This window comes from Tamandua tetradactyla, chromosome 7 (genome assembly GCF_023851605.1).
Source record: "Tamandua tetradactyla isolate mTamTet1 chromosome 7, mTamTet1.pri, whole genome shotgun sequence".
In the NCBI taxonomy this organism is placed as follows: domain Eukaryota; kingdom Metazoa; phylum Chordata; class Mammalia; order Pilosa; family Myrmecophagidae; genus Tamandua; species Tamandua tetradactyla.
Genome location: NC_135333.1, coordinates 42,331,429 through 42,345,220, shown reverse-complemented (window position 1 = coordinate 42,345,220; position 13,792 = coordinate 42,331,429). Strand labels below are relative to the sequence as shown.

At 44.4% G+C, this 13,792-nt stretch overlaps 1 long non-coding RNA gene across 1 annotated transcript; it reads right to left on the bottom strand.

The window, feature by feature from the left end:
- Positions 1 to 8,528: 8,528 nt before the first annotated feature.
- Positions 8,529 to 11,046, bottom strand: LOC143691145 (uncharacterized). Its single transcript, XR_013179366.1, has 3 exons — positions 10,786 to 11,046; positions 9,741 to 9,893; positions 8,529 to 9,119 (listed from the first exon to the last, which is right to left on the bottom strand). It is a non-coding gene; the product is annotated as an uncharacterized LOC143691145 (long non-coding RNA).
- Between the last annotated feature and the right edge of the window lie 2,746 nt (positions 11,047 to 13,792).

The window sequence follows — 13,792 nt, the reverse complement described above, 5'->3', positions numbered from 1 at the left end:
CTTCATAGGGCTCACACCCAAACAGGTTCTCAAAGAGAAAAACCCTTTAAGAACCTGAGCAGAACCCTAAACCAGTAATCGCGGCATCAGGTAGATGGGTGTCACGAATCATCTTACCCCATGTGGGGCCAGCCCACCCCTTCTGAAATGGCTTCTGGAAGCTGGGGCCTTTATGGAGGAGTTGGAAAAGCTCTGGGTCAGGATCAGCCCTTGGAGCACTGGGAGACTGTTGTCCTTACTGAAATAGCTTACACTCTGCTGTCACATAAGAGGGAGAACCTTCCTACTAGGTCAGACACCCCTGAAAGTGAATGCCCCTTAGCTCATGTGGAGAGGAAAGGAACCCCCTAGTCACCATGTACATTCATCATGCTCCTGTCTGGGAGACATACCAGATCCTGTGAGGCTCTTCAATGGGGCATCATTGCAGGGCTACCCCACCAGGCTGGGAAATCCAGCATCCTTTGTGCTATTCCCCAGGACCTGCCCTGTGGCTCAGGGTGGTGGTGTTTCTAACTAGAAAGCAAGTAAGTTCCTTTCAACAAGTCGGCTTCTTCTGCTCAGTCATAGAAATGGATTCCATGCTGCTCTGTAGGAACAGGAACTGCAGAGATGGGTCCACCACAAGAAAGCATCATCTCTACTGGGCTTATTGCAGGCCCAGGCCCAGGCATCCTGGCAGCAGGATCACCCTCCCACCAGGCACCAAATGCCACAGAGCAGAGACTCCCAATTTGGGGGCAAAGATGAGATCCATGGCAGTGACTGAGCAGTGGTTTTATTGCCTAGGATGTGGGATGAAGCATGATGAGACTTTCAATAACTTAAAATCCAATTGTAAGATATATAATTAGATGTGTGACCCTCCCCCCATCCAAACCCCCCTTAAATAGAGCAGAACATGACATTTGGGTTCAAGTTGAGACTTGGGTGGCATGAGGGTGGCACAGGGCATGGAATTCAAGAGAGCAGAAGGAGGATGGTGGCTGGTAGCCTCTCTGATTCTTGGTGGTCATTCCACCCCAGCACTTAGTGGCTTCTAGTACATACAGGCTGGAGGGCTCCAGACGGCATTTGTTGTAGATATACATAAGCATTCCTGGGAGTCCTTGGAAATGTTAACTGTGTATCCTTGAAAAAGCCTGATACCCCACTAGAGAGTGAAAGGGGGTCCAGAATAAAGACTTTGGATATCACCAGGAAGGGACATATTGTACTCTCTGGTGGCTGCAGAAAGGGCCAATTGTTCCTGGGTGGAGAGATGCTTTCACAGTGATTGGTACTAACCTAATGACTTTGTGGATCATAAGCTCCCTTCTCCTATAACCTCACCTGAAATGTCTGTGGCTTTCTATACTCTCTGCCTTGCCCTGTGTGTCCTTACACATAAAGCAGCAACAAGAGACCAGATCACAATGAAACCAGAAGTCTGTGGTCTATTTGTATTTGCCAGTCTTAACTTTTGTATCCTTCCTAGATCATAAGATTTTCCTAATTGCTAAGAAGATTATTTTCCTGTATCTAAACTACAAAATTCATTTTTCTAAACACCACTGACATCATCATCACCACCACCACCATCACCATCACCACCACCATCACCATCACCACCAACCATCACCACCACCACCACCACCATCACCACCACCATCATCACCACCACCAACCATCACCACCATCATCATCACCACCACCACCACCATCATCATCACCACCACCACCACCATCATCATCACCACCACCACCATCATGCCATCATCATCACCACTCCCACCACCACCATCACCACCATCCCAGCATTACCACCCCACCACACCCACCATCACCACCACCACCACCACCCCCACCATCATCACCACCATCACCACCACCACCACCACCATCACCACCATCACCACCACCACCACCACCATCACCACCATCATCATCACTACCACCACTATCACCACCACCACCAACCCCATCCCCACCATCACCACCATCACCACAACCACCCCCCACCCCCACCATCACCACCACCACCACCACCATCACCACCACCACTACCACCACCATCACCACCATCATCATCACTACCACCACCATTACTACCACCACCACCACCACCACCACCACCACTACCACCACCATCACCACCACCACCATCACCACCACCACCACCACCATCATCATCACCACCACCACCATCATCATCACCACCACCACCATCATGCCATCATCATCACCACTCCCACCACCACCATCACCACCATCCCACCATTACCACCCCACCACACCCACCATCACCACCACCACCACCACCACCATCACCACCATCACCACCACCACCACCACCATTACCACCACCACTACCACCACCACCACCACCACCACCACCATCACCACCACCACCACCATCACCACCACCACCACCACCATCATCTTCTTCATCATAATTTTTATTAGAATTAGAATAAGATTCATCAGAATCATTATTTTTACCCTGAAGTATTCTTCCTTCTAGTGCTCTGCTTTTTTTCTAAAGTCTGACATAGCTACATGACAAACTAATCAATAACAGGAAAGTGTTTTTCCCCCTCTTCTTTTAAATCTTCAGTGTCAAAACTTGTTACTGCCCCACTCTCCTATATCTACTGTGCCATCATACTTTCTTTCATAATTCTGACTTTTCTTATATAATTATTTCTTTGCTTTTACCTTTTCTGTTTTCTCAAAACTATTGTACTCATTTGTGTTTTAGTTTATCTTTTTGTAGATACTCTGCTTTGCTACACAAAGGATTTGAATACCCAGCAGTTACACCAGCCTAAGACTTAATTGGCTCTTACCTAACTATCACAACACCTTCTTGACTCTTTTTCCTCAGCTATACTCTTTGTGTTGCTATTGTCTTGATCTTCCTATATTATTTCCTGCTTGGTACCAAAAAGGCAAAATAAAAACTTCAATGGCTCCCACTGTCTCCAGAGGGAAGAGGAATCTAACATCTGAGGTTTCCAACATGTATTGTCCCTAATCTACATTTCCAGCTTATCTCATAGTCTGTCCCATCCTGCCTGAGGACCCTGAAAGCAGCAGTGTTGTGAAAGGTCACAAGAAGGTCAGCTGCCTTGAGCAATTTCCGACCAGCTCCTGGCTGCTCCAGGGCCTCCCTCTTTCAGACACATTTTATTCAGATGCTGCTCCTTCTTCAAGTAGGGTTTAGAGCATAGCACAGCATGCATGTGGGCACAAGCTTTATGACCCACCTGATTAGATTTGGATCTTAGTTTCACCACTTCACAGCTGGGTGACTCATGGGAGCTAATTAAAGTTCTTCTGGTCATAGGAACAGACATGGTCTATTTTTTTCACATAGTTGCACTGTTTATTCTACATGTTTTATAGGATTCCCAGAGGGCAATGGCCATATATTCCATGATCCCATTTTCATTCCTCACAAACCTCTTCCATATTAAGATGCACTCACACTGGGAGCTCTCTGTCTACAATGGCAGACCTTCTTGGAGGCAACAGAGATACCCCCCAGATGTGCATTTTGGGGTTTTGGGGTACAGTGTTCCACAGTGAAGGTCTCTAAGAAATTGCAGTGTGTGGTTGGCGTTTTCTCCTCAACCCTATGATCTCCATAGGTGACTCCAAAAGAAAAACAAACTAATTAACCTTTTAAAAACATTCTTCTAATCAATCACATCTTTTATGATTTCATTAGCTATGGGGGCCAAATTCAACCAGGCGATCATATTTAATTCCTTGCATATTGATTTATAAAGGCTAATTTATGGCCACCTGCTCATTAGCAATGTGAGGTAGGGCTCCTGCTGCTGGTTAATCCCTTTTATAATTAAACCATATTAGGGCTCCCGAGATGACACCGAGCCCTTGATGCCATGATGAATGGAGGGCTGCGTACAGCTTATGACCTTTGCAGGGAGATGCATCATCCTCGGTGTGCCTGCTTTTTCCATCATCCTTTCCTGGGTAGCCATTGCACTTTCACCGTAGGTGGCTTTTCTTGATTTGTTTGGCTTAACAGGCTGCAAATGAAGGCTTTTAATCACCCAATTGTTGGCCGTCTCAGTAACACTTTGTCCGTCTTGTCCATCTTAGCACTCATAGGTGCATGTTATGATTTGAACTTCCTCACCCTCAATGCCCTCAATCTCAGACGCATCATCAGCAGGTCACCATCTGCAGACTACGTGGCATTTGCCGACTGAACCCACATGAGACGGCCACCCCTGCCATCACACCACCTCGCAGAACTAGGGAGCCACTTTCCCTCACCTTCTCACCTTCCTGAGTTTATCTTGCACATAGAAAATAGAACAATAAATCCATCTCCACCTAGGCTTTAAAACGTTAGAATAAGAAGGAACTATCAAAGGCTAAAATTCTAAGACATGAACCGAGATTTTCCAAACCTGCCAACACTCCCTTGACTGTGACATTTCCCTGTGGTCAGTCAGAGGCCAAATTAGAATTTTTAATAACTTAAAGGTTTTTTTTAATGATCATTCTGTTCTACATATATAATCAGTAATTCACAATATCATCACATAGTTGCATAGTCATCATTATGATCATTTCTTAGAATGTTTGCATCAATTCAGAAAAAAAATAAAAAGACAACAGAAAAAAATTCATACATACCAAACCCCTTACCCCTCCCTTTCATTGATCAGTAGCATTTCAATCTAAATTTATTTTAACATTTGTTCTCCCATTATTTATTTTTATTCCATATGCTTTACTCATCTGCTGACAAGGTAGATAAAAGGAGCATCAGACACAAGATTTTCACAATCATACAGTCACATTGTGAAAGCTATATCATTATATATACAATCATCTTCAAGAAACATGGCTACTGGAACACAGCAGTTCCCTCCAGCCTCTCCATCACATCTTGACTAATATAACTTAAAGTTTTTAAAAGAGATTATTAAAATAATATTAAATATTAAACCCTTAAGAAAAATGTATTTTGGAGTTGTAAGAACTGGGACTGTTTAAGTACCAATGAAGCATGTGGATGCTATTAACTTTAGAAAAAATCCTGATGATATAAAAAGCTAGTTTTCCTACCAACAAAGAGACAAAATTCACCAAGTTATAAAGAGAAGAGGGAGGAGGAAAGAGAACTAGATTGAAAATGGGGCTGAGAAACTGGTGGATTGCTAGGAAGGGGATAATCAAGCTCTCTTTCTCTTCCTCGTCCCCAAATTACAAACCAAAGAAACTCACACAGAAGGTGGCTGCCCAGGAAGGATCCCGGGGACACCAGAACACCATCCTGGGCCTTACCTAGACTATCTCTTGCCAAGGCTAATTTATTCACCATCTGAATAAGTTCAGAATTTATTCAGTTCACCTTTAAAGTTTTCCCAGGACTGTGGACTTCCTATGCCAAAATCAGGAAAGAGATGAATGGATCACCCTATCACAGAAGTCATTTCATGTAAAGATGATTGGTCAGCACAAAGGGGCATGAGCAGGGTATAGTCAAAGAGAGTACAAGAAACTAAGAAAGGAAGGATCAGGGAAGTAAATGACAGATGAAGGGTTGTCAGAAATGTATTGTCTTTAAGGGCTCGAAAATCACAATCAAGCCTCTTCCTATCAATTTAGAGAACTTGGTGAAACAAGCCAAGAACTAAGTGAGAGCTCAGGACATATATGGAGGAACAGCACAAGAAGTTGAAAGGAAGTGGTTGAAGAAAATTTATGTTTATCACCAAATGAATGGGATAGACATTCCCAAAAGAAGAGTAAGGTATGGTTAAGACATGGTAGACAAAACAAAATGAGATAAAAAGGTACTAAACAAAGAATTTACAGTTATTAGAGAGGAAATCATAGATAGGTAAAGAAAGACATGATCTGTAAGGAACATAATAGATGTCCCTAAAGAACAGAGCCAAACAAAACAGAAGAAAAGGATGTAGATATAATTCAAGAAAATTTTACAGAAATTAAATACAACTTAAATGTAAAACCTAAAAGTTTCATCATATTCCAGGGAAAAAGGAAAATATAGAATAATCAATATTGCAGTATAACCTAATAAAATTACTGGGGTTTAATAAACATGAATGTCCTCTGAGCACAAAGGAAAACATATCAAGATTCCTGTAAGGGGGAAAAAAGTTCAAACCAGCCTCAGCATTCACTAAGAATTACTCAAGAAGATTAAGAAATCTGGCCTACAAAATTCTCAAAGAGTTGTTTTTTTTTTTGGTCAACTAAACTAGCATTCAAATGTCAGGGCCATAGGCAAATATATTTAAATATCTAAAAATTTGAAGAACATAATTCTGATGAGTGAGTAAAGAAACCACAGCAAAAATATTGATGTGAGGAATGAATCTGTTTCACTGCAGTATTAAGACCAAAATAAGTGTAAAAATTATGGCTATATGGTAGAAAGCAAATACTATAAATCATGACAATATAGCATTAATATAAGCAATGAATGTGGGAGAGAAAGAGGGCTAGAAACCAGGAAGTAGAGAAAGTATGTTCTGATATTTCTATCTTACAGAGTTGGAATCATAAGATAACACACAAAGCTGTAATATAAGAAAGGTATAATTAAAGACATTGCACCCAAGAGCAACCCAAAAAAGTTTCATGGATAAATCCTATCAACCCTTTAATATAAGCAATTACAGTGCTGCTTTTCCCAAGGACCAGGAAAGAAAGAAAGACTACCGATTGTTATTTTATTTTTTTATTTTTTTAATATTTTTATTTAAGAAAACAAACAATACACTTAGGAACACCAAACACGGATCTCTTAGTGAGCTTAACCCTAGTCATATTAAATACAGTCTCCAAAGAATCATTGTAAATCCTGTGTTTGTACAGTAAGCTTCATAAACCAATTTAAATTTAAGGCAACAAAGAAAAAATCTACAAGTTCAGATAGCAAACTTCTTAAATTCTAAATATTAAAAACTAACTTAAATACCATTTGATCAGCTGTCAAAACTGAACATTCTCAAAATATCAAGTAGAACGTTATTACAAATATCTGCATTGCTATAGTAATGACCTATGTTACTAAACATTTTCTTGATTTCAGGAGAATATGAAGATACAAATATTTTTATAATTAACATATGAAAATCTTACCCACCTTGTCATGGTTAGGTTCATGTGTCAACTTGGCCAAGTGGTAGTACCTGTTTGTCTGGTTGGGCAACTGCTGGTCTGTCTGTTGCGATGAGGACATTTCATAGAATTAAATCATGATCACGTCAGCTACATCCACAGCTGATTCCATTTGTAATCAACCAAAGGGGAGAGTCTTCTGCAATGAGTAATGCTTAATCTGATCCCTGGAAGCCTTTTAAGGAGGATTCAGAAGAGACAGGCTCTTTTCTATCTCGGCTGGTAAGCCTCTCCTGTGGAGTTCGTCCAGATCCTCCATTGGAATCGTTGGCTTCCCAGCCTGCCCTGCAGATTTTGCACTCTGTGTTCCCGCAGTCATGTGAGACACTTTTATAAATTTTATACTTGCGAGTGTTCCCTGTTGATTCTGTTTCTCTAGAGAACCCTAAGTAATACATACCTAAATGGTTTTTATGAAGATGGAATCATAGTGAAACCAAAACACTACAAAGAAGACACAAGAAAGAAGGTACTCTCTCAGTTATTAATATGCCAATGTAAAATCTTGAAAAATTAAAAAAACCCTAAATATGAGGAAACAGAATCCACTAACAACATAAAAGAACAGCAGAAGTATGATTAAGTGGAACTTATTCCAAGAATTCAATGATGGTTCAATATTTGGAGAATCAAATAGCACAGCTCATAATGTTAATTGATCAAAAAAGAAAAAAGCCAAATGGTTAAGTCCAAAGATGCTAAAAAGTCATTTAATTATGTTTAACCCCATTTGGGGCAGGTGAAACTCTTAATAACACAGATCTTAGTGGTACTTCTTTGCTATGATGTTTTTCCCCTCTAAAGACAATGACATTGAAAAATCTCCAAGACAAATGATTAAATGAAAAGGATTCAGAAAAGCTTATGTAAGAGCGGGCGGGGGAGGGTATACATGTGTGCATGTGCATGTGTGTGTGTGTGCGTGTGTGTGCGTGTGCATGTGTAGGCATATATGATTTTATGCATATACTATCTCTGCAAAAATAAGTAAGAAACTGGTAGTAGTGAGTGCATTTGGGAAGGGAACTAGGGGACTAGGAAACAGGGAAAAATAGAAAATAGTCTATTAAAATTTTCAAAATGAGCACCTTATAACAAGTATATTTTTGTAAATAACAATTTTGCAAAACTGTTATTACCCAGCGGTGGTTCTCAATCAGAACAGTTTTGCCTCCCAGGGAAACTCTGGCAATGTCTGGAAACAGTTTTGGTTGCCACAGCTTGGGGGAGGGGCAGGGACACCCCTGGCTTTGAGGAGTCAGGGACCAGGAATGCCACTCAACTGCCTTCCGTCCAACCCTCCACTCTTCAACACGTCTCATGACTGGGTTTAGCCCCAAGACTACTCGCTGTGAAATACACCTGAGCAGGGTCTAGCAGGATGAATTTTCCTCTTCATCTTGATTTCCCTTCTTCTAAAACTGATGTGAAGGAAAACGCTTAGGGTTCTATTTAGGAAAAGTTGGGTTAAATGTTGCTTCATACTCACATAATTAGTGACTATGCAATTATTATTTGTCAAGTTTATTGTTGCACTGGTATATTTTTAAATGACATTTAAGATCCCAAATACTTTTTTCTATCCTGGGAAGCACAACACAGGAGTAACCAATTTTAAGGTGCAGAAATCTCTGTCCACAGAAACACTGATTAGTCCCAAAAGCTTTATGATTGCACTGATGCCTAGGATAGGAGCTTGGCTTCCCTGGACTTAAATATTGAGTAGTAATCCTCCCTTACGTACGTTTAGGGTTCACAGTTATTTATGACTTTGAAGCAAGCCTGTGAGACAGGAAAGTCTGATCTTTTCAAGTGAGGAAACTGTCTGAGAAAGCCGAAGGGACTTTCCTGAGGTGTCAGAGCTCCTCCGGCATCCAAAAGGTGTACCTCGGCAGTTAACTTCAGATCTTAAACTCTCAGCCAAGAGCTGCCCCTGAAAGTACCTGAGAATGTAATATTCAAAGACACTTAGCATTAAAGTATGTTCAATAAAGCCAGTGGAGAATACAGAGCCCATCCAGACATCATCTTCATCAGACAGTGAAATTAAATTAGATTTCCCTGATAACCAGCTTTAGTGAGCCCATTTGCATTGAGGGTGTGAGATTACAAGTGGAGTAATTCGGTAATGAAGCTGCTTGCAGAATTTCTGAGCATGCATTTGGGCTTGAGTATATCTTCCATTTCAATTCAGAATCGTAAAGTTTCAGCTTCAATGTGGGCCTGGAGGTTATGCAGTCTAAACCCCGATTCAAGTCTAAAACACAGCGCCTTCCTAGTGGGCATCCGTTCTCTGCGGAATAGCCCCTTCTTCTGAACACCACCTCATGGGGACTCATGATAGCTCAAAGCATTCCATTCCACTGGAGGTTAAGCTCAAAAGGTGAAAAACTGATCCCTCCATCAAGACAAAATCCATCTTGCTAAATCTCCTCTTGATGTTATTTTGGCCCTTTGGGCCCACACAAAGAGACTGGTCCGTCTGCCACTGACAGTTCTAGATTATTTTGAAGGTTGCATCCCTTTCCCCTTTTTGACCCTTATCCTACCCTGTTCTCACTTACCTAACTTATCTACCTTTAAATGGTTTCCCTTGATGAGTGGGAGCCGATGGATATGCTCTGTAGTGGGCAGGGTGACAGCTCATCAGGCCGGGGCCAGACACCTTCCAGGAATGGAGGTGCATCCTCGGGCTGGGGCTGGGGCTGTGGCTGAACCTGAGGCAGAGTTCTGACTGAGAGCATGAAATAATTCGGAGCACTTTGTGCCAAAGCCAGATCTGGCAGCCATTTGGTCCCAGAGGAGGCTGATGTCACAATGGGCTCTGGCTAAGAAAGTGCAGCCGGGGCTCAGTGGGACCTCAGGCTCCCGGGCACCATGCCACTCCCAAGATCTGACACCTCTGGGGTCTCTTGCCATGTCAGGATAATGTCACTCTCGAGAGTCCCCTTCATAGCTGCCCCTCACCTCTGCTCACCAACTGCTGCCAGATAACTGCATCTTCTTTGTAATGTTTATTTTGCTGGTTTAATTAAATGAATAAGATACTTTATTGAAACATCCCAGTGTGTGTGAAGGAGAAGGAGGAGGAGGAATAAATGAAAATGAAGAAGGAGGAGGAGGGGAGGAAGGAGGAGAGGGAAAGAGAGGAGAGGAAGAAGAGAAAGAAGGAGTGGTGAAAAGATTCATTTGTAATCAGAACTTCTGTAAAATTCAAACTCTCACACCGTACAACTCCTGGTGGCACAGGGACTGATCGCAGCACCCTCACTGCGTATCTAGAGTGACTCCTGTCCAAGGCAAAGGTGGCCATCAGCCAGAGAGCCCTGGTGACCCACCTGGGGAACAGCTGTGCGTCAGTCTCCAACCCAGACTGCCCGCACTTGGCAAACCCACAACCCTAAGCCTTCGGAGGTCAGAGCGGGAGTAACCCCACGGGGAATGCAGGGTAAACTCATCAGTCCCAGCAGTCAACAGGAAAATAAGCTTCTTTCCTCAACTAAATGCATCTTGTTTACACATGTGGAAAAGAGAGGCTAAGCACTTATTTAGACAAGACACCCAGATGCAAAGCTCAAGCACCCACCCTTGCAGGACAGACTCCCCTACCTTTATCAAAGTAGTTCATTAGTAGCCACTTGACTAAAGGATGGTTACATTGTATCAGGGGAAGAGAATAGTGTTCTCTGGATCTATTGTTGCCTTTTGAAGGGAGATAACCTTCATCCATGGTACTGGCTGCTGTTTCGCTGGTCCTGGAGGGCAGGGAGGCAGGAGGTGTGAGCCTCCCCTCTACTCAACATCTCCTCCCAGCATGTGCCTGCCTTGTTGCAAAGCCACCAGGAGCCCCGAGGCCAGATTGTAACTATTTATCCTTTTATTCTTTGGCATCATACAGAGGACTCAGTGATGTGGCCTCCTCCTGCTTATGAATGATGAGGTCATTGATAACACTTGCCCCACTTACTACACTGACATTCAAGGTGCTACCCCAGCACTCAGTCAGTGCACATTGTCCCATCAGTTCCCGTGGGGGCTCCAGGAGACAGATGCCGCCCAGGAATCGAAACCAGGTCTATCTGGCCCCAAAGCTGATGATCCTGCCACTGTCTCACGCTGTCCTGCAATACCCACAATACAAGAGCCCTCCACCCCAACTAAGTATTTGTGTACATGTGCATCCCAGGTATGCACGCCAGGTGTCCAATTATAGGCAGGCCCCCATGCACATCATTACTCAGCAAAGCGTGCCTCTTCCTTGGAACTTCCTAAACAATGCCGATCCCATCATCTTCATGGCAAGCACAGATACTCATTTCCAGAATTAGGCAGTAGAAACTTTGGGTCATGATTTTAAAAGATAGGGAAGTGAGGCATCCAAGAAAAAAGGAAGGCAAAGAAGGAAATGGAGCAAAAGTAGACATGTGAATCATGTGGGAAGCTCCAAGAAGAGAGCCCAGTGATTGACCCTCAAGTGAGATCGACCCAAGGACTGGGATGAAGGCCAGACTCCAAGGTGGGATCAGAATCCATAGCTGGGGCCACCACAGGGTCAGCTAGTGGGCCCCAGTACCTCTCACTGTCCATGGAAAAACTATGAGCCTTTTGGAGAGGCCCAACTCAAGGTTTGGGACCCCTTTCCAAATCAAGACGAAGCAGATTTACCAACTTCTCATTGAACCTGTTAAAAGAGAGGTGCCAAAAAGTTCCTAATGAGCCCCAGTGGCTAGTTTCAATATTCCCTGGGTAGCATCCATTGTTGGACATTTACATGCATCCTCCATCATTTGGAAGTGAGGCTGTGGTTCTATTTTCCAGCATGAAACATTTTTATAAGGGTTTTCTAAGGACCTTCAAACATGCTCCCTCCCCACACCACCCAATTCTATCTTTGCCATTATTTCTGAAGTTCCTCAGCTGCAATCTCAACCCAGAGCTCCCATTAGGGAGAGGCATCCACCCTACTCCCAGAAGCAGCTCAGCCCCTCTACCACCTCGGCCTTGCTCTCTCTGCAGGGACCAATAACTCATGTCCAAACCAGGGACCTGGTGCGAAGAGAGAGAGAAGGGGCCCAGCTGGTAGCTAGGCTGAACCTCAGCTGTGCCCCAGGGGTGCACCTCGCAAACCAGGACAGGGACCCTTCTCCCTGCACATCTGAGCTGATGTCCACCTCCTCCCCTACCTCCTGCTGCTCTCTCCACATCCCAGGAATGGCCTGGCCTCTTCTTCCTGAGCCAGGTCATGGCCCAAAGCCCCTTCCCTGGCCTTCTGAGGGTGCATGCCCCCTCACACATTCAGGGTGCCTGCTGACCTCAAGAGCCCAATTCCGGTGATGCTCGCTATCTCCAAGCCCCACTCCCTAGTTGGCCACCAGCTGATCTCTCTAGTCTGGACTTTAGCGCCCCCCGGAAGCTCACCTGCCTCTACATGCATCCCCACCCTTAAGTTATGGGCAGGAGGCTATGGATACAGACTGTGGGGAGGCTGGGCAGGTGCACGGGGGTGGTGCTCATGAGGCTGATGGAGCAGGACAGAGCCAAAGGTGGGACGTGCCGCAGCACAGGGCAGGACGGGGTGTGCAGCTGAATTCCCACATGGAGGGTGCCAGCGCGCAGGGGTTCCCAGCTCTGCCTGCAGGTGCAGCAGAGGTGCTGAGGCCTGAGGTTGGGGCTGGACCTTCACAGGGAGTGGTGCTGTCCGTGAGGACGAGGGGGGCATAGACCTCGGGGTGCACAAGTCCTGGGGTGCCCAAGGGTGTACAGGGTGCTATCCACACTCAGGTCCAGGCTGGGAACAGGACCAGTCCTTCCAGATGGTGCTGTCCCAGGGGGAAGGGCAGTGGGGGGAGGGGCACGCTCCCAGGCTTCACACCCAGGTCTGACACACATGCCCACCTACCTCCCCAAGGCTCCGTTCCCTCCCAGGACCAATAGGGAGCATCTCACCCAGTGATTCAGTCACAGAAAGACCGCCCCAGGACCCGACACACAGCAAACACTCAGCAAATGAGTGGTACGTGGAAAATAATGCTTTCCCACCCACCCGGGATGGTGGGGGCGGGGAATAGGCAAGGTAAAGACAAACCTTCAAAAAGCTGAGTGCGGCACAGAAATGCAAATCCATATCATTATTATTATTAATCTCTCACTCTCAAATGTTCATTCATGCAGAAAAATAGCATGCATTGTCTTTAGAAGAAACGGAAAGAAATAGCAGGATTCCTGCAGATAAATGTGTTTCCTTTCCCGAAAGCTGTGCTTAACTTAGAAGTCATTATGCACCTACTGGTAGATACATCTTTAAATTTAACCTAGTAAGTAAATATATATGATGTTCTCAATGGCTATTAATCACCAAAATTTGTTTATTAAAAAAGAAAGAAAAGGAAAGATAAATCTAGAATATCAGAGGGATGATGGACTCAGGCAAAAGCTTGTTTGTAAAATTCAGAGGGTGTCCTCCAGACTGTGACCAGGCCGAGGGTGGAGGAAGCTGCCCCTGTGCAGCCCTGGATCCCAGCACCAGCAGCAGGTGATGCTCAATTGCTGGCAGGGAGCAGGTGGGTGAAAAGCTCCAGGGGAAGGTGCTCACCTGCCCTCCCTCTGCATCTGCTGT